This window comes from Sceloporus occidentalis, unplaced genomic scaffold (assembly GCF_023333645.1).
Source record: "Sceloporus occidentalis isolate IW3139 unplaced genomic scaffold, rSceOcc1.0.p SCAF_4, whole genome shotgun sequence".
Taxonomy (NCBI): domain Eukaryota; kingdom Metazoa; phylum Chordata; class Lepidosauria; order Squamata; family Phrynosomatidae; genus Sceloporus; species Sceloporus occidentalis.
Genome location: NW_028316984.1, coordinates 199566164 through 199586768, shown reverse-complemented (window position 1 = coordinate 199586768; position 20605 = coordinate 199566164). Strand labels below are relative to the sequence as shown.

General features: G+C 42.3%; 1 protein-coding gene across 1 annotated transcript in view; it reads right to left on the bottom strand.

Moving 5' to 3' along the window:
• Window positions 1–1448, bottom strand: part of LOC149315279 (FERM domain-containing protein 6) — an 86081-nt gene extending 84633 nt beyond the window's left edge. The window contains exon 1 of the mRNA XM_089523637.1: window positions 1337–1448. The gene's annotated coding sequence lies outside the window, so the exon portion shown is untranslated. The remainder of the gene's footprint in view (window positions 1–1336) is intronic.
• Between the last annotated feature and the right edge of the window lie 19157 nt (window positions 1449–20605).

Genomic DNA, 20605 nt, shown 5'->3' with positions numbered 1-20605 from the left:
GGGCAAGTCACACTCTCTCAGCCTCAGAGGATGGCAATGGCAAACCCCCTCTGAACAAATCTTGCCAAGGAAACCCCATCATAATAGGGTCGCTGTAATTCAAAAACAACTTGAAGGCACACAAAAACAACAACAAGGGTTTGGTGGAGTGGGAGCCATGTACCGACATATATATGTCACTGATATGTGAGGACACCAGTGGCATATATATGTCTGTCCCTGGTTCCACTGCATCAAATGCATCTGAGGAAGTAGACTGAAGTCTAGGAAAGCTCATGCTGCCAACTTCTTTCTTTCAGTAAGTCTTAAAGATGCTACAAGAACTGATTCTACAGACCAACACGGCTATACCTTGAATTCAACAACAAGAAGGGATTCGTTTAGATGACCCTGGAGAACCCTTTCCCAGCTCTATGGAGAGCTCCTGCCAGAAAGAAGCCACTGGGTCAGGCTGGGCAAGCCACACTCTCTCAGCCTCAGAAGAAGGCCATGACAAGCCCCTTCTGAACAACAACAGCAAGGGCTTAGGCTAGATGACCCTGGAGACCCTTTCCCAACTCTGCTTAGAGTTCCTGCCCCTTTTCTTCACCCACAGAAAGACCCCCCTAGAAACCCCCCCCCACATTTCCCCCCAAAGTCCCCCCAAAGGAAGGAGCAACTCTTCTGGGGACCAGCATCCATCCCAGGCCAGCTACTTTTCCCATGCCCAAGTTCTTTCTTTCCTTTCCTGGCCGCCTTTCTCCCCCCAAAAGGGCTCGAAGGCGGCTCACAAGATAAAAAGCCTTTTTTAAAAACCACACATTTTTTATGGTTAAGTTTTTTTTCCTCTCAAAAGGAAAACAAACCAGACCCCCTCCCCTCCTCCTCCTCCTCCTCGTAAAGGAAAACTCGCTCCTAGACCCCAAGGCGGCTCACAAGAGAAAATCAAAACATACAACAACTCCATACTTTTTATGGTTAAAAACGCTTTTTTAAAAACAATACAAAGGAAACCAAAAACCAAAGCCAAGCAACCCAGCCCCCTCTCGTCCTCTTCGTAAAGGAAAACTCGCTCCTGGAACCCAAGGCGGCTCACAAGAGAAAAAATAAACACTTCCAAAATAAAATAAAACAACACACAATTGTTACTTGTTTATATATATATATACATATATCTATATATCTCGTTTCCCTCTCCAAAGGAAAGCAAAAGAAAACCCAGCCCACTCCGGTCCCCTTCCTAAAGGCAAAGCAAAGCCACTCGCTCGCCAAGAAAGAGGAATCCGGGTCCAAAAGCGGAGTTCCCCGCATCCCAGGGTCCGTGTGAACGGGATAAAAAGAAAGCCACGGCTCTCACCTCTGTCCGGGCAAAAGGAGAGGGAGGCGAGTGGGTCGGTGTCCCCCTGGGAGCCCCTCAAGGCTGGCCACTGCAGCCCTCCCTGCCTTGCTTCCCTGCTGCTCCCGATCCTCCTCCTTCGCTGCCCAGGAGCAGACTGAGCCCCACTCGCCACACATGGTCAGTGCCCAGCTCAGGGCCGTACCATTCTGGGACGGAGGGGGGCTCTGCGGACACTCCGGACCCCAGACTCAGGCAACCCTGCGGTGGAGGGGAGAGCCAAACCCCTGGAACCTCCCCGTCTTCCAAAAGAGATCCCTGGACCCAGAAGAGCCCAATCCAGGGCGAGGAGGGGGTGGAACAAAGGCAATTTTGGTCCTCCCTTCCCCCCCTCTGAGTCTCTTCCTTTGGTATGGCCCCCTTCCCAAGCATCATATAAGGGAGGATGCAGTTTTGGGGAGGAAAGAGCATTCCCAATCTAGTGATTGCTTTTACTTTATTTTATTTGTGCGCCGCCTTTCTGCCAGGCTGGTACTCAAGGCGGATTCCACAGTTTTTTTTAATTGAATTAAAAAAAAAACAATTTAAAAAGCACCATATTAAAATATATAGCATCATATAGGGGAGGATGCAGTTTTGGGGGAAGAAGGAGCATCCACAATCTATTGACTGGTTTTATTTTTATTATGAGCCGCCTTTTCCCCAGGCGGGGACCCAAGGCAGCTTCCACGATTTTTTAAAAATGCATTAAAAAAAAAAACAATTTAAAAGTACCACATTTATTTATTTAACCAATAATAAATAAATAAATAAATATGGTAAGTTTAAATTGATTTTTAAATGCATTAAAAAACCCCGCGCAGAACCCGCATTGGGTCCCAGTACCATATTCAAATATAAAATAAAAGTAGCATATTAAAATTAAAATTTAAAATTTAGAAGTTGATATTGATTTATTGATCCAATAATAAATAACTAATAAATAAAAGGTACCATATTAAAATATATAGCCTCCTTTCCCTCTATATCATACAGGGGAGGATGCAGTTTTTTGGGGAGGAAGGAGCATCGATTTATTGATTTATTTTATTTTTATTTATGTGCCGCCTTTCTCCCAGGCTGGGACCCAAGGCGGCTTCCACAATTTTAAAATTAAAAAATGCAATAAATAAATAAATAAATAAATAAAAAATTAAAACCCAATTTAAAATATATAGCCTCTGTTCCCTCCAGCATCATATAGGGGAGGAAGCAGGGGGGGGGGGTTGGGGGGGAAGGAACTTGCCTGAAGTCACCCAGTGGGTTTCCCTGGCCAAGCTGAGGTTCGAACCCTAGTCTCCAGAGTCATCCAGTGCTCAGACCAATGCATCAGACTGCCATTTACTAGAATCCAAAGACCTAGCCATGTTAGTCTGGAAAATCCATATGCAAAGAGATTTTGGAGCACCTTAGAGACTCACTGAAAGAAAAAAGCTGACAGCATGAGATACATCTGAGGAAGTTGACACAAGCCTATGGAAGCCCATGCTATCAACTTCTTTCATGCTATTTACTAGTTAAATAAAGGTAAGCCTAAGAGGAGCATTGGTGCAGAAACACTAGTCCCAGCCAGCCTTTTGGGATTGCAGCTCCCAGAATCTCCCAGCCAGCATCCATGCTCCGTTAGGCCTCATTCCCACTTACAAATAAATCACTTTGTGATCCAAATCGATGGATCAGTTCGGTTCGGTAGCACAGTGCGGTTCACACTACATTTGCGCCAATCGCATTTTCTTGCTGTAAAATAAAATAAATGTGTGGTTCACATTTGACGAATGAATCAATTCAGTTTAAACCATTTTCTGTGGGAGTCTCTCAAAATAACCCACTTGTATTTTACATTGTCAATGAATTGGTTCAATTTGAAGTGTTTACAGCAGGATTTATCCATCACTGCAATTGCATTTACGTACTTCCATACGAAAGTCAATGGGTGAGCGAACACAGCTTGTTAATTTCCACTTCCCCACCAGATGACCCCTTATCACATTGTAGTAAAGCGATTCCGATCCGCATCTCATTCATACTGACACTTAATCAATTCATGAATTCAATTCTTCAAATCAATTCCAATCCGCATCTGGTTCACACTTGCTTGGAATCAATTTATCCCAAAAGACGCAGAAAAAAATCAGCATCAAAAAGATATGGGTTAAATGCATCTTCCGCATGGTCCCCCTCTCCGAATTGCTTTAACGATTCGGTTCAAGTGCAAACCAGGGTCATTTAAACCGCTTCAAACCAATTTGCAAAATGGTTTAAAATGTAGTGGGAATGAGGCCTTAATGTTATTGCCATTAATTGGCAGGGTTTTGTTGGCACAGGATTTTCTTGGCAAGATTTCCTTAGAAGGGGTCTTGCCTTTGCCTTCTTATGAGGCTGAGAGAGTGTGACTTGCCCAGCTCCACCCACTGGCTTCCATGTCTGAGTGGGGATTTGAACCCTGGTCTCCAGAGTTGTTGTCCAGTGCTCAGACCACTACACCATACTGTCATTTATTACATAAATTAAGATAAACCTAAGGTAAGCACTGATGTTCTATAGAAACACAAATCCCAATTAGCCTTTGGGAATTGCAGCTCCCAGAATCCCTCAGCCAGCACATTGGATGGGAGATTCTGGGTTTGTAGTCCAAAAGGTATTTCCCCAGCAATCCCTGCAGACTTGGTGTGTAAAAGGTGCAAGAAGAGACAAAAAGAGAGGGAGAGGATTCAAACCCTGGTCTCCAGAGTCATAGTCCAACACTCAAACCACTACACCATACTGCCTTTCATAGTGTGAAGAAAATGCATTATGCTGAATCCTCAATGAGAGCAGAGATTGCAATCAGGAAATCAGAAGAAGACTTGGAGTTAGAAGGGCAGTTATGAAGGAAAAAGACAAGATCCTGAAGTGTCAAGATTGGTCCAAAACACACTGCAGAAATAATCCAGTCTGAGACTGCTTTAACAGCCCTGGCTGAATACAAGGGAATTCTAGTAACTGTAGTTTAGTGAAACACTTAGCCTTCCCTGTCAGAGAGTGCCGATGCTACAATAAACTACAATTCCCGGGATTCCCTAGCACTGAGCCAGGGCAGTTAAAGTGGTCTCAAGCTTGATTATTTCTGCAGTATGTTTTGGACCCGAGTTGAACATGCATAAGATACACAGCACCTGGAGAAGTTCCATTTTTGGACACATGCTGGATGGGGAATTCTGAGTGTTGCAATCCCAACAGTATTTTCCCCAAACTCTTATTCTCCTGTACTTGTAGTTAAGACCCTTTCAGCTACATGCAAGCTCCTTTCAACTATACAAGACATATTTCTGAGTAAACCCACCCTTCCAGGGCTTCCTGGGGTGACATCTGAACCTGGGAATTTTGAGGTCAAGAGCTCGCAGAGTCCAAAGATGAGAATTTCCACCATACCCCAGGGCTATGTATGTTTGTTCTGAGATAAGACCAAAGGAAACCAGTTACTCTTGGGCAATGCCCTTGCTGCAGGAGGGAGGGAAGGGGAAGCCAAAGGCTCTTTAGCTAGAAAATGTAATATAAGAGCCAGTGTGGTGTAGTGGTTTCAGCATCGGACTACGACTCTTGAGACCAGGGTTGGAATCCCCACTTGGTCTTGGAAAGCCACTGGGTTACCTTGATCAAGTCACATGCTCTCAGCCTCAGGGCAAAGCAATGGCAAGCCTCCTCTGAACAAATCCTGCCAAGAAAACCTTGTGACAGCTTCACCTTAGGGCCGCTGTAAAATGACTTCAAGGCACACAACAATAACATTATCATATCATATAATAATATATAAACTCACGTGTCTTTTATTTATTTCTTAATTCTATTTATATCCTAATTCTCCTCCAACAAGTTGAAAGTTTGAGTTCCTCATCTCCCTCCTCCCCACTTCATCCTCACAACAATCCTGTGAGGTTGTTCAAGATGAGAAACAGATTGTGGTGCAAAGTCGAAGGCTTTCATGGCCGACATCCATAGTTTTTTGTGGGTTTTTCGGGCTCTGTGGCCATGTTCTAGAAGAGTTTCTTCCTGACGTTTCGCCAGCATCTGTGACTGGCATCGCCAACATCTGTGGGATGTCTCTTCTAGAACATGGCCACATAGCCCAAAAACCCCACAAAAAACTATAGATTGTGGTGGATTTCATGGCTGAGCAGACATTTGTACATCTACATGGTAGAATAAATGCACTTTGATGTAGTGCTGTAGCTCCATCCTATTGAATCCTGGGGTTTGTAATTTTACCAGGTCTTTGGCTTTCCCTGCTAAAGAGTGTTGGTGCCTCCCAAAACTACAAAGCCCATGATTCTGTAGGTTGAAGCCATGACAGTTAAAGTGGGGTCAAACTGCATTATTTATAAAGTGTAGATGCACCTCCCAGTCCAGTACTATAACCACTACACACACTGCCTTGAGCAGCGCACAAACTAATTTGCCAGTGGAGCATTTGGGAGTTTTGCCTTCGCTCTTTCAGTCCTTGGCTCTTTTACCTGACCAGAGATCTACAACAAGTACAGTACATCTTTTTTTTCCCACTCAGAGGGTGACAAAATGATGGGAAACCTTCTCCTGTTGAACTTCTGTCTGTCACATAGGCATTAAAGGCTCTCCAGCGACTTTACTTGCCCTTACCTTGTACGCAAGAGTAGGAAGAGGCCCTGTATTTATTCACAGGTGAAACCTGGGACATGTGTGGACAAAATGATGCAATAGATTAATGAGGAAGCAGAGGCAAGCTGGGAAAATCTGCAGCAGCCTGCTTTCTCCTGAGCCTACAGGGAAGGGAAGGATTCTCCTCCAGCCTGCCCTTGAATTCAGTGAGTGACAGCTACTTTTGTATTTTGATCTCAGTTTGCAGCAAGTAAAGGAAGCAGAGGACGGAGGGGGGAAGTGGGAGAAGGAGAGAGAAACTGGCACATTTTAAAAGCAGCTGGAAAGTGAGTGACAGATGATGAATTGGGACTGTCTTTATCAAATCAAGATGGTTGGAGGGTATGAGTTAGTGATGGAGGAATAAAAGTCATAGTATTCAATGGGACTGGCTTTTGAGTGAAGACATAAAACTGAGCCGCACATAGGTATAGGAATCTGGAAGGCAAGAAGTGGCATTGTGTTTATAGGAAGGAAGGTTTGTTTTAAAATTAGAACAAACAGGGAGGAAAAAAGCCCTCAGCTGAAATCCAGCATGCCACATTTTGTATATGTAAGTTTTAAGCATGCACTGCAGAGCCTCTCTCCAATTCCCCCAAGCTTCTTCCTGTGTGTGTTGGGCTGTGGTTGTTGTCGTGTTCCTTCCAGTCATTTCCAACTTATGACGACCATAAGGCAACCCTGTGGTAGGTTTTTCTTCACAGGATTTACTCAGAGGAGGTTTGCTATTGCCTTCCCCTGGGGCTGAGAGAGTGTGACTTACCTAAGGTCACCCAGTGGGTTTCATGGCTGAATGAAAAATAACTTGTGGTGCCTTTGGGAAATCCAAACTCTTAAAAGGGAAAGAAATGCACCCACATGTATGGTGAATGCATGGGTCTTACCATGCTATCAGAGGCTGTGTGATATCCCAGTTGTTATTGGACTGTATCTCCCATCAGCCATAGCCAGCAGAGCCAATGGTAAGGGATACTGGGCACTGTAGTCCAACAACATCTGGGAAGCCAGATGTTGCCCACTCCTGATCTACTAGAGTGTACGTCTGGACATTTTTGGATATCATACGTTCCAGGAATTTATTATGGTGCAGAGTCGAGGGAAGAAATGTTAAAAACTTAGAAATGATTTGGTATGGGTTAAAATTATGTATTTCATGGCTGTTAAGGGCTTGTGATCATATGTATGTGCAGCAAATGGACTGAGAATGGTATTCGGTGTTGGCGAGAGAGAAGTAATGGGGAAGGGCAAGGAGAGCATGCAGCCAGTATTTGGCAATGTGACAATTCAATGTTATGTGTGTTTACATTCCCCAGCAAAGTTCCATTACAATCAAAGGAGCCAAGGAAGAAAAGAAGACAGAACCTAGCAGTCAACTGGAGTCCAGAATGCTTGAAATACATATCTGAGCAAGAGATATGACTTTAGATCATCCTTGCCTGCATTAAAAAGAGATGTTATCCGTACAATCCTTTAGGAAATAAGAGAATATAGATATGGGTTTGAGTATATGCTCTTCTGTGCCTTCAAGTCAAACCCCTAAAGGATTTTCTTGGCAAGATTTGTTCAGAGGAGATTTACCTTTCCTTTCCTCTGAGGCTGAGAGAGTGTGACATGCCCAAGGCCAGCCAGTTGGTTTCCGTCCGTGGCTGAACTGGGATTTGAACTCTGGCCTCCAGAAGAAAATTAGTGAAGAGTGAGATCCCATGTCTCTCTCTCTCTCTCTCTCTCTCTCTCTCTCTCTGTGTGTGTTTGTGTAAAATAGCTGAAAAAAGCAACTGGATTGCAATGATTTCAGGTAGAACTAGGATCTCAGTAGAATGGTGGAATTTAATTCTATTTTAATGTTTCACTTTTGTATGCTTTGTACTGTTTGGTTTTTTTAATTGTAAGCCACTCTGAGTCCAATTTTGGGGAAAGGGAGAGATACAAATTAATAATACAGTAATAATAATAATACTGTAGTGGATTTAATAAAACTATTGGAAAAAAGTTGCATGTGTATGCATTTGGGGGCATATATATATATATATATATATATATATATATATATGCTGTATATACTCATGTATAAGTCTAGAAATTTAGGTTAAAAAAATCCCTAAAACCTGACACAGGTCAATGTAAGTACTGTATCTTAACCTGTATTTTAAAAAAGGAATGGATTCCGATGAAAGGCACATACACTCCTCACATCCATCCATTGGAAGCACAAAAAGTTACGCCTGCTGGAATTTTGTAAATTCTTTGGCTTTGTTTTCTTTTGCTTCATCCTTTACATCCTATGCTCTATGCTCCTAAGTTTTGCCCTCAAATTATCCATGGATCACATCAAAATCCAGAATTTTAGCCCCAAAACATGCCCTCCATTTATACATGAGGTCAACTTATAGTCGAGTATATATGGTATATAAAAGGTGTGAATATCTATCTATCTGTATGTGTGTGTTTTACTGTGATTGGAAACCCATCAGGAAACTGGTAGAGTTTATCTCAAAGAATGAAAAAATGGAGTTAAATCTGCCGTTTGAAATGCAGTTTTTCTCTCTTTTCCTGCCACTCAATCCCTCCCTCCCTCCTTCTCTGAGTTCTGCAAAAGCATGAAGTCCCTTTTCTGCCAGAGTGAGCAGCTGCTGACTATAATTTTGGGGCCGTGTGTCACTCTCGCATTCCTACCGCCATGGCATTTCTGTCCCAGCAGGAATGGAGACACAAAAGCAAACACACACCAGAGAGGAGGGAGAACCTTCCCCCATAGTCTTCCCACCACTGCCATTTTGATTTTCCTCAGTAGTGCTGAAATCATTGCTATTACACTAGGAGCCCTCAGGCAAAAGGTTGGGTTGGTTATCAGTCCCTCTTTGCCTTTTCAGCTTTGTGGTTCTATGGTCTTGGGATTCTTCCTTGCTCTTTTGCCTCTCTGCATTTGTCTGCCCCATCTCTTCTTCAGCGTTGCAGTGGGGTCAGCAAACCAGGGTGCTATCTATCATAGAATCATAGAATTGGAAGAGACTCCAAGGGTCATCCAGTCCAACCTCATTATCAGAGAATCATAGAATGTTAGAATCGTAGAGTTGGAAGAGACCCCAAGGACCATCCAATCCAACTCCCTGCCATGCAGGAACTCTCAGTCAAAGCATATCTGACAGATGGCCATCCACCCTCTGTTTAAAGACTTCCAAAGAAGGAGACTCCACTACACTCCAAGGGATTGTGTTCCACTGTCGAACAGCCCTTACTGTCAGGAAGTTACTCCTAATGTTGAGCTGGAATCTCTTTTCCTGGAGCTTGCATCCATTGTTCCTTGTTTTAGTCTCTGGAGCAGCAGAAAACAAGCTTGCTCCATCCTCAATGTGACACTCCTTCAAATACTTAAACAGGGCTATCATATCACCTCCAGGCTGAACATACCAACCTCCCTAAGTCTTTCTTCATAAGGAATGGTTTCCAGGCCTTCCACCATTTTAGTCGCCCTCGTTTGAACATGCTCCAGTTTCTCAATGTCCTTTTAAAATTGTGGTGCCCGGAACTGGACGCAATAGTCCAGGTGGGACCTGACCAAAGCAGAATAGAATGGCACTATTACTTCCCTTGATCTAGATGCTATACATCTATTGATGCAGCTTAGAATCGCATTGGCTTTTTTAGCTGCCACATCACACTGTTGACTCATGTTCAGCTTGTGGTCTGCTGGACTCTTAGATCCCTTTCACATGTAGTCTTGTTCATCCAGGTGTCCCCCATCGTATAGATCTGCATTTCATTTTTCCATCCGAAGTGCAGTACCTTACATTTCTCCATGATGAAATTTATTTTGTTAGCTTTGGCCCAGCTTTCTAGTATATTCAGTTCATTTTTAATGTTGATCCTGTCCTGTGGGGTATTGGCTACTACTCCTCATTTAGTGTCATCTGCAAATTTGATAAGCATGCTCTTTATTCTGTCCTCCAAGTCATTGATAAAGATGTTAAATAGCACTGGGCCCAGGGCAGAACCCTGTGGGACCCCACTGGTCACTTCTCTCCAGGATGAAGAGGAACCATTGCTGAACATCCTTTGGGTTTGGACAGTAAACTAATTACAAACCCATCTAATAGTCACATTGTCTATCCCACATTTTACTAGCTTGTTTGTCAAAAGCCTTACTGAAATCAAGATATAATATATCCACAGCATTCCCTTCATCTAACAAGATGGTAATTTTATCAAAGAAAGAGATTAGATTTGTCTGGCATGACTTGTTTCTCTGAGACCCATGTTGACTTTTTGTGATTATGGCATTGCTTTCTAAATGTTCACAGACTCTCTGTTTAATTATCTGCTCTAGAATCTGTCTTGGTATTGATGTCAGGAAGGACATGCCATGCAGGAAGACACAATCAAAGCATCCCCATCAGATGGCCATCTACCCTCTGTTTGAAGACCTCCCAAGAAGGAGACTCCACCACTCTCCAAGGCAGCATTTTCCACTGTCAAACATCTCTTCTAGGAAAGGAAGAACAGCTCCAAACAGATTTTAACTTGCAAATTCTTTCTCTGGAGTACCTAGAGACCCTCATTGGATACACACCCTATTATTAACAGCCAGGGTGAGCAACATATTGCCCATGAGCTATGTGTCTCCCCCACAGTGATCTTGTTCTTTCAGCAATCAGAGGATGAGTGAATGACCTTTCCATTATATTGGGGGGGGGGGGGGGGTCAGGCCAGAAGAGATTACTTAGTTAAGTATAATTACATTGGGCCCTTAGTATCCTCTGGGCTTTGGTTTCAGGACCCCTCGTGAATGCCAAAATCCATTGATGCTCCAGTCCCAGTATATACAATGGTGTAGTAAAATGGTGTGCATTATATAAAATAGGAAAATCAAGGACTGCTGTTTGGAATTTATTTTTTTAAAGAAAATATTTAAAAGCTGTGGCTGCTTAAATCTGTAGATACAGAATGACGGCTGACTGGAACTACGTAGCTGTATGCAGAGGAATCTTGTAGCACCTTTGACACCAACTGAATGGAAAACATTGCAGCATAAGCTTTTGTAAATTTGGAAACCTTATGCTACAATGTCTTTTGCTCAAAGATGCTACAAGATCCCCTTGCATACTGATATTCCAGATGAACATGGCTATGTCTCTGAAACTGATATAGAATAATGGCCAAGGGTTTTCCTCCCCAAACTTTTCATTGTTTTTATGAGTAGTAGTTTTTGCATGGGGGGGGGGGAAACTATAGATTGCCCTCTAGCCTTAACTCTACCCGCACTTTCCAAACAAAAGCAAGGCCCTTTTCACACTGCATAATTATAGCACTTTGATCCCCTTTAACTGTCATGGTGCCATCCTATGCATTCCTGGGATTTGCCATTTTGCTAGGAATGTAGAATCCTCTGTCAGTTAACGCTATTGCCTTGAATCCCATTTTTGGAGAAAGGTGGGATATAAACCCCATAAATAAAATAAAATGAACTACAAACCCCAGGATTCCACAGGATGGAGTCAAAGGGCTATAACTGGTGAAAGGGGAAGAAGTTGAAGTTCAGTCACATCTGGATTTGACTTTTTCCCTCTGATTTTTAAAGTGCTTCTCGGCCTGGTGAGGCCAGAGGTGACTGTTTGGGGGGTGGAAATATGTGCCCCAGCTTTGCAAAGTTACCCAACTCTGTAGTTTTTTATGGGTTTTTGGGACTATGTGGCTGTATTCTAGAAGAGTTTATTCCTGACATTTCACCAGCAACTGTGGCTGGCAGCTTTCTCTGAAGATGCCAGCTACAGATGCAGACAAAATGTCAGGAATAAACTCTTGTAGAGCACTGCCATATAGCCTGAAAAACCCACAAAAAATGATGGATGTCAGCTGTGTAAACCTTTGACTTCACATTACCCAACTCTCTTAAAAGGAATTAAATAGACTATGTATGACTGAGTAGGGGAAGTTTGCTCTGGGAATGCTGAAAGAAAAGGGAGTTGGGACCAGTCGTGGACCTAGTATATTTGTCATCCAGTGAGGATCATGTTTAATATTCCCCACTCCTCTCTTTAACAGTTTTTTCTGTAGTTTTTTGTGGGTTTTTTGGGCTATGTGGCCATGTTCTAGAAGAGTTTCTTCCTGACGTTTCGCCAGCATCTGTGGCTGGCATCTTCAGAAGTGTCACCTAGTGTAACCCACACTCTTTACACCCTCTAGTGACACTGCTGTTTCAGCCAAAGGAAACCTCAGTCCATTTTAGGAATGTGGATGGGTGTCTGGAATACAGTGACAAGGTATGTAGGGAGGGAATTTGATGTGGGATGTTTAATTAATTAATCAGTTGCTTTAAAAGTTATATGCTGCCCTGTAGCCAAAGATCTCAGCTGGGAAACTGAGAAGATCCTCTCCGAAAGTGGAGTAGGTAATAGGATCCAGCAAAGACATGCATTGAAAGGCAGAGAAGACTCTGAAATACCTCAGTGGAAGGAAGAGGTGGTGGTGGAATCCAATGTCTGAAAACTTGTTATTTGATGCATGGCACATTAAGGTGCAGAAAACTGTGGAAAGTTGTGCCTTTTTTTAAAAAAAAATTCTTTTGAAGGATGAGGAGGGATATGGTCAGTGATATAGACATCAGTGGACTGAAGGTTAGGGAAGTAGTTGTGTATGTGGTGCCACTGTACATATATTGAGCATACAGATGTGCATTGTGCATTGCAATCATGCATTCCCCATTTGTTTGCACATTCAGTCGCACAGGGTTGCATTTCAGTAATGCACAAGCAACACATAAGTCAATAAAAATAAAGCTACTCTCTGTTTCCTTGATATAGATGTTGTTGTGTGCTCTGAAGTTATTTCTAACTTATGGATACCCTAAAGTGACTATCATGGGTTCCTCCACGCAAGACTGGAATAGAGGGAGTTTGCCTTTGCCTTTTCAGACTGAGAGAGCATGGCATGCCCATGGCCACCTTGTAGGTTTCCATTCCTGAGTGGGGATTCGAACCTGGGTCTGCCAGTGTCCTAGTCCAACACCCAAACCACTACACTGCATTGGCTCTCCTTCACAGAACATCTCTGCCCAAATAATAGTAAATGTAACCTTTCTATGTTGTGTGTATATTCTGTGTGTTTGGAAAAAGAAGGAATGCCAGAAGGCTAGCCAGAGTATTTAGCTGTGGTTTACCTCAGCTAAGAAAGAAATGCAAAACACACTGACCAGGATTACGAAACAAGCCATTACTGCTCATGTACAGATGTTCCCAACATTTATCAGGATGGATGAGGAGTGAGCAATATTGCCAAGAACAAAAAGGAGAGGGCTAGGGTCCCAGTGGAGAGAAAGGTTTGTCTGGTTGGATGGGGCCTTTGGGAATCCTATTTCTATAGCCCTTCTGTTTCTGAGTAGAATAAAACCCAGCACAATGACCACCAAGAGGACAGCCATTTTGGTCGCAGTATGTCACACTGAAATTTAGGGGAGCACTTAGTTCCTCTCTGCTTCCTCCATTAGCTAAAGCCCTGAGGGTGTTCAACCAGCATGGCGTCTACTCTAAAATATCTTCCTTTCTTGGTCCAAATCTGCCAGGGGTGGCTGGGGTCAGATGTGATGGTGCTGTAAACATGTACACCAAGTAACCAGACAGTCATGGTGACCAAAAGATGGTTCTGCTCTGGAGAGAAGGTTCCAGACCAATGCCACCTGACCAGGACCCTTTTCTTGGTACATAATTATAGCATTAAAGATTGAGTCTCGATTATCTGAAATGCTTGAGACCAGAAGTGTTTTGGATATTTATTTATTTATTTTGGATTTTGAAATGCATGCATTTGCATATACATAAATGGGAACCAAGTCTAAGGAGTTTATCACACGGGCAAAAGAAACAGGATATTAGTGCTATGTTCGCACAATATCCCATGAATATTGTGCATTAACGTGATGGTTTTCACACGATGGTGTTATTATCCTGCGATTATCCTGTGAATAAAGCAACAAAATCACGTCGCTTTTTATTCGCGGGATTTCCCCCAAAATAAAAAGTGGCACAGTTTTGCCTCTTTGCTCATGGGATAATCACACAATAATAACAACATCTCATGATGTTATGTGAAAAGCCTCAAGTTATCAAGCGATATTTATGGCATATTAATAGAAGCATAGCGCTAATATCCCATTTCTTTTGCCTGTGTGTTAAACTCCTAAGTTGTTGTGTGCCTTCAGGCTCTGCTCCTGTTCTCTAAGGGAAAGAAATGTCTTTCACTGGACGGGCTAATCTGACTTGTAGGTGTCCAAGGATAAATCTGCCTTGAATCCATTTTGGGAGAAAGGTGGAATATACAGTGGGCACTTGGTATCCACTGGGATTTGGATCCAGAACCGCTGTGGATTCCAAAATCCATGGATGCTGAAGTCTCATTAAATGCACTAACATAATAAAATGGTGTTCCTGATTTAAATAGTAAAACAAAGCTTTGCTATTTGGAGTGTGTGTGTGTGTGTGTGTGTGTTTCAAGCCATGGATAGTTGAGTCCCTGGTTAAGGAATCTGTGGAAATGGAGGACCAAATGTTAACCCAATAAATAAATAAATAAGATTATTATTATTATTATTATTATTATTATTATTATTATTATTATTATTATTAAAGGAAATGCTTTACCTGTATATGCAGAAATCTGAGGAAGTCCATGCAAAATCTCTGGAAAGTGTTGGATCTTATCTTTTGTCTAGACCAGCCAGGAGCCCCCTTGGAGCACCTGGTGAAAATGCCCTTTGACTGGTGTGATTGTAGAAGTTGTAGAAACACAACAAGCTTTAAGGAGAGGATGCCCACTTGGAAGTGTAGTTCTGTGTCCTTGCAGCTCCCAGGTCTGGGCACTTTTACATGAACCTTCCTCTCTCTTCTTTTTTCCTCCTCAGATGGCACCAAGGAACTGTTGGGACAAGGAAAAGAGAAGTTTCATCATTTTTGCATATATTTTTTTTACTCCCTGTGAGTCACTGTTTGCAATTCTCCACTCATCCTTGCCTGGCAGTTGGCAGGTCCCGGTGCTTCGAAGTAGGAGATCTGCCTTGGGATTTAGTCCAAACTTTAAAGAAGAGGTGAACAAAGGGCAATTTGTCAACTGGATGTGGCCCCAAGACAGCTATGCATCAATAATAATAATAATAATAATTATTATTATTATTATTATTATTATTATTTTATTTCTCTTGGTATCTGCAGGGATTTGTCTCCAGGATCCTCTGAAGATAACAAAATCTGTGAATTCTCAAGTCAATAGATAGTAAAATGATGTCGCTTATATAAAATGACAAAATTAAGGTTTTCTTTGTAGAATTTATATATTTTAAAATATTTTCAAGCTGTGGATGCTTGGATCGGCAGATTAAAAAATCCATGGATATGGAGTGCTACTGTATACTATAACTAAACACATGAAGTCATTTAAACACATAGGTGAAACTACATAAATGTGGGAATGAGGCAATTATTACCCATTAAATTGATGCAGAGGTGAAATAAAAAAACATACCAGTATATAATTCATAGTTGAAAATCAACTGGGTAGGCCTGCCGGAAAAGATATGCCTATTTTAAATTCAGACAGCATGTCTGAAGAGAATAGGAAAGGGCTATGTGCAATTCTCACCTGTAACTACAGAGTAGCAGCTTGCTTAAATTTATTGCAACTATTGCTTTGTCTCTGCAACTATGTGAACAACTATGGCTGCATCCCTGCTGCAAAAATAATCTGGTTTGACACCGCTTTAACTACCATGGCACTATGCCATGGAATTCTGGGAACTGTAGTCTGTTGTGGCACCAAAGCGCTCCGGCAGAGAAGGCTAAACGTCTCACAAAATTATAATTCCAGAATTTCGTAGCACTGAGCCATGGCAGTTAAAGTGGTATCAACCTGGATTATTTCTGCAGTGCGGATGCAACCTATATGTGCCACTATAGTTGATACTTAATACCTAACATTTAATGACAACATCAGGAGCTCTCAGTCTCATACTTTAACCTGCAGTTCTCAGGCCCTGAAATGGTAATGAACTGACCACCCTAAAGTGGAATCAATAGTGCTGTATTTGTACAGTGTGGAACAGCCTCAGGAGTGGAAATGCAACTTTTAAATAGATTGTGGTGTTCCTATGCAGGATTTAATTTTTTCAAAAAAATTACCAATCCCCCCAAAAAACAAACAAACAAACAAACACAAAACAAACTAAAAGTGGATTTACAGCCGCTTAGTTATTTTTATTTTAGTTCAGGTGAGCTTTATTTATAAATTCACATACAGTTATACATTTGCAATTGTACTTTCCACTTATTTGTAACATACACAATATCTACAGATTAATCATATTTACAGCTTCTATTCTAATATCTTCCAATACATGTTCTGTTTATTTTATTGGTATAACCTGTATATTCTGTACTGATATTTTGCTCGTTCCTGTATTTTCCCCTTACATAATATCACCCTCCCTTCTCCCTTTTTATTTTTATTTGTTTGGGCATGCATATTGCCCCTTGAAGAAGAAAATTGGCCCCTGGATTGATTGCCATTGCCCACCACTACAATAAAGGCCTTTTAAAAAATATTTTCCATTTCAGGAAAGTTCCAGCTGATTTTCAGACTTGACTTTCTGCCCACCCGCTGCCAGCCCTTCCTCCTCCAAGCCCTGGGCTGCGACCGCAAAAGCATGATTAATGCCAAGATGATGAAGCCACGCTGAGAATATTTTGCACGATGGAAATACTAAAAATTTATGCTGACCGGGCATTCACTACAGAGCCTTACCACATTGTTTTTACAGCCTGTGGATGTTTATGCGGTCATGTTTTATTTTCTGCCAAAGAGATGCCTCCAAGAAGTCCCTACAGTCGCAACTTGCAGGCTCTTCTTTGGAGAGGAGTTGAAAATAAAATGGAAAGCGATATAATGTGTTGGTGTGTGTTGAGTGCTTTCAAGTTGTTTCTGACTTATGATGACCCTAAAGGTGACCCTATCAAGGCTTTGCTTGGTAAGATTGGTTCAGAAGAGATTTGCCACTTGCCAGTGCCTTTTCCTGAGGCTGAGAGAGTATGATTTGCCCAATGTCACCCAATGGGTTTCCATGGCCAAGCAGGAATACTGTTCTGTAAATTACAGTGTTGGCAACTGGCAGGAGTTTATATTGACCTTCTATGGGACCCTGGAGTCTAGAACCACAACCCTCCATCTTTGGCGCCTAAATTTAAGAAGAGGGGATTTTAATGATGTAGAAATATATATATATATATATATATATATATATATATATATATATATATTCTACATCATTAAAATCCCCTCCCCTCATGTGCTCTAGGGCCTTGGGGGACCCCGGGTTTTGGGGTCTTCCTGGTCTGTTATAGGCCTAGGCAAGACATTTTTCAAACTAGTAAATAAACCAGAAGTCAGAGTCTTTGATTGTACTTCCTTTTTGGTAAAAAGGGCCTTTCCTTTCCTGGGCAAAGCAGCAAAACTGCCCCATAAAACACCAAAAAAAGCTGACAGAAAGAAAATAAATTCATTTGAGATGAGATGCTGGAGAAGAATGCTGAGGATACCACAGGCAGCTAAAAAGACAAGACACAGGAGGTCCTAGAACAGATCAAGCCTGAACTCACCCTGGAAGCCCGGATGAGGAAATGGAGGCTGTCATATTTTGGCATATCATGGAAGGGCAGGACTCAGTGGCGTCACTTGGGGGGTGCGGGGGGGGGTGCGGGCTGCACTAGGTGATACCCCAAGCAGCAGGGGGTGACACCACTTTTCCTCAGACACTTACCTTTTGGCAGAAATGGGCTGTGGCATTCACCTGCTTCCTTTTAAAATGCTTTAAGAGATGGTGGGAGAGGGGTGAAGCTCAATGGGAGGAGAAAAGGGAGGCCCCAGCATTTTAAAAATTTAATTTTTTAAAATTCTTTTTAAATTTCCTTTAAAAACATCACATTTTAACCAAAACTTTGGTATGAATATGTAAATAAATTTAGGTTGTGTGTACGATATTGTAATTTGAAGGTACAATTTTAATTTTGCTAGTTGTTTATGTCACAACTATAAGCATTGCATTCAATGGTATATGGGAATTACGATTTATGAGTAACATTGCTGTAAAAAAGCATGACTAAGGATTCTGTTTGGTGTAAAATGGGAGGAGGTCAATGGGGAGGGAGGGTGACGCCATGAGTTACCACACTGGGTGACACCAACCCTAGTGATGATACCAATGGTAGGACTCATTAGAAAAAACAATAATGTTTTTTGTGAGTTTTTTGGGCTATGAGGCCATGTAGAAGAGTTTATTCCTGACGTTTTGCCAGCAGTTGTGGCTGGCATCTTCCAAGATATGTTTGATTTTTAACATTTTAACACTTGAGTGTTTTTTGACCACTCATATCTCAGTTTTCATCGCTTTAAGGCTGAAAGGTATGAATTTTGACCAGAGAAATCCATGAGAAATTGGTTGTGCACTTCAGCAAGGGTCTCTCCCTCCATCCTGCATGCATTCATCTTGGTCTTTATAAGGAGGCAAATGCTGCTATGTTCAGAGCATCCATCCATGAGTAACAGCCGAAAGAGCACCAGCACTTTGTATTGATCCAGCACTGCAGGGAGTTGTTGATTGACAACAAAGGCACCCTGTTTTCTTCACAGTTCTTTAGGGAGGGCTGACCATGGGCTGTCTTAGCACTTTGTACAGAAATACATCAATAAGGGCCTTTCCTAGTTACTGCACAACAACCAGCAATCCAAATAGAAAAGAGATGCCCCATAATCCAGTAATCAGAATAATTTAGGACCAAAAACCCCCAAGTCTCCAGTTCCACCAAAAGCTTCATCAGCTCAGTAAGGCGATGGTTTCATTGCTTTTTCACTTGCTTTGTTGTTGTGTGCCTTCTGACTTATGGCAAGTGTATCACAGGGCTTTCTTAGCAAGAGGGTTCCCTTTGCCTCCCTCTGAGGCTGAGAGAGTGTGATTTCCCCAAGTTCATCCAGTCTGTTTCTATGGCTGAGCAGGGATTCTAACCCTAGTGTTCTAGTCCAACAGTTAAACCACTACACCAAGCTGGCTCTCATTTTTCCTCCCCCCGCGTCTTCCTATCCCAAATTTCCAGAATTTCTTGTAAGGACTCAGAACGCATGACTTTTCCCAAACCACCAGGATTCATGGCTAAGTCAAGTTTGAAACTTGGATCTCCCAGAACATGCAGTATGCCCTATTACTTTTCCTTTTTCAAGTTGAAATGATTAACCAAAACCAGAGTTTCCTCTGGGCTGTTATCCAGGAACACAAGTCATTTCAGAAGCAGTCCAACAATAATGGCGGAAAAATTGGATCCAGTGGTCTGTGTCTATGTCTGTGCATGGAAAAGTGATATTTTTGGACAATGGCTCCCAGAATCTTCCACCCAGCATGGCTAGGAACTGCAATCCAAAAAGTCCCTTTTCCAAAGACTTGCTAATTTTCCTGACTGATCCAGTCAAGATGTGCTCCTACATAACCTCTTGCATTTCAAAGCGTTCCTCTCTGTGTGTTCACTGTGGCAGAAAATTGTTGCTACTCAATTAATTATATTTATGATAAAGAAATGTCAACAAACTTCCTCTCTGTGTCCCCTGGGTGCAGGAATACAAATTTTTTAATAACCCAGGGCCAGAACAGACCAGCTGAAAGTGCTGGTTTGGGGGCAGGTGGGAGGTGTGGTGTTTAGATGAAGCACACCCTGAAACCGCCTTCAAGCCAGCGTCATGCCACCCACCCAAGCAGATGGTGGTCAACATTGCAGCACTCGGTTTGTGTGGCATTATACACTGCATGCAACAGGAGCACCACAAAGCTGAACGCCCTTTTGCTGGCTTAAAAAGGAGTGGCATTTTGCACTGTGTGGTTAAATCTTCCATTCTGATACTGCTGTTTTCTTCCATCTTTCTTTTTTGCCCTCCTCATTGTCCCAAGTGATGTGAGATGCCACTTGTTACCTATGAGGCTGAAATCCAGGCTATCTGAAGCACCATATTCAGGGTGACCAGATGTTCTCCTTTTCCAGGACATATCCTGCATTTCAGCCTTCTGTCCCAGAGGAATTCCAAAATAGATCCCTGGTGGCACAGTGGATAAATGCCTGTACTTCAGCCACTCATTCAAAAACCACAAGGTTGTGAGCTCAATACCAGCCAGAGGCTCAGGGTCAACTTAGCCTGGCATCCTTCCAAGGTTGCTAAAAATGAGTATCATCGCCTTTTACAAAAGTTCTTTTTTCTTAGAAGCATCAGCAGACAAAACCTGCTGCCAGAGCTCAGAGGGAAAATGGACAGCAAATGTGTTAGGCAATGGGCTGCTTGAGGACACGATGCAAATGTTGCAAAAATCCCCCACCCTTAATTTCAGCTTGATGGACCAATAAAAGGGACAGCAAAGCTCTAGTGCCACTACCAACTACAGTTTCCAGAATTCCATAGCATTGAGCCAAGGCAGTTAAAGTGGTGTCAAACCGGACTATTTCTGCAGGTTGGAGGCAGCCAACAACAAACTCTAAGCCCAATCCACCCCCAGCTTTCCTTTTGATGGGCTTCTTTCATTGCAGGGTCAGC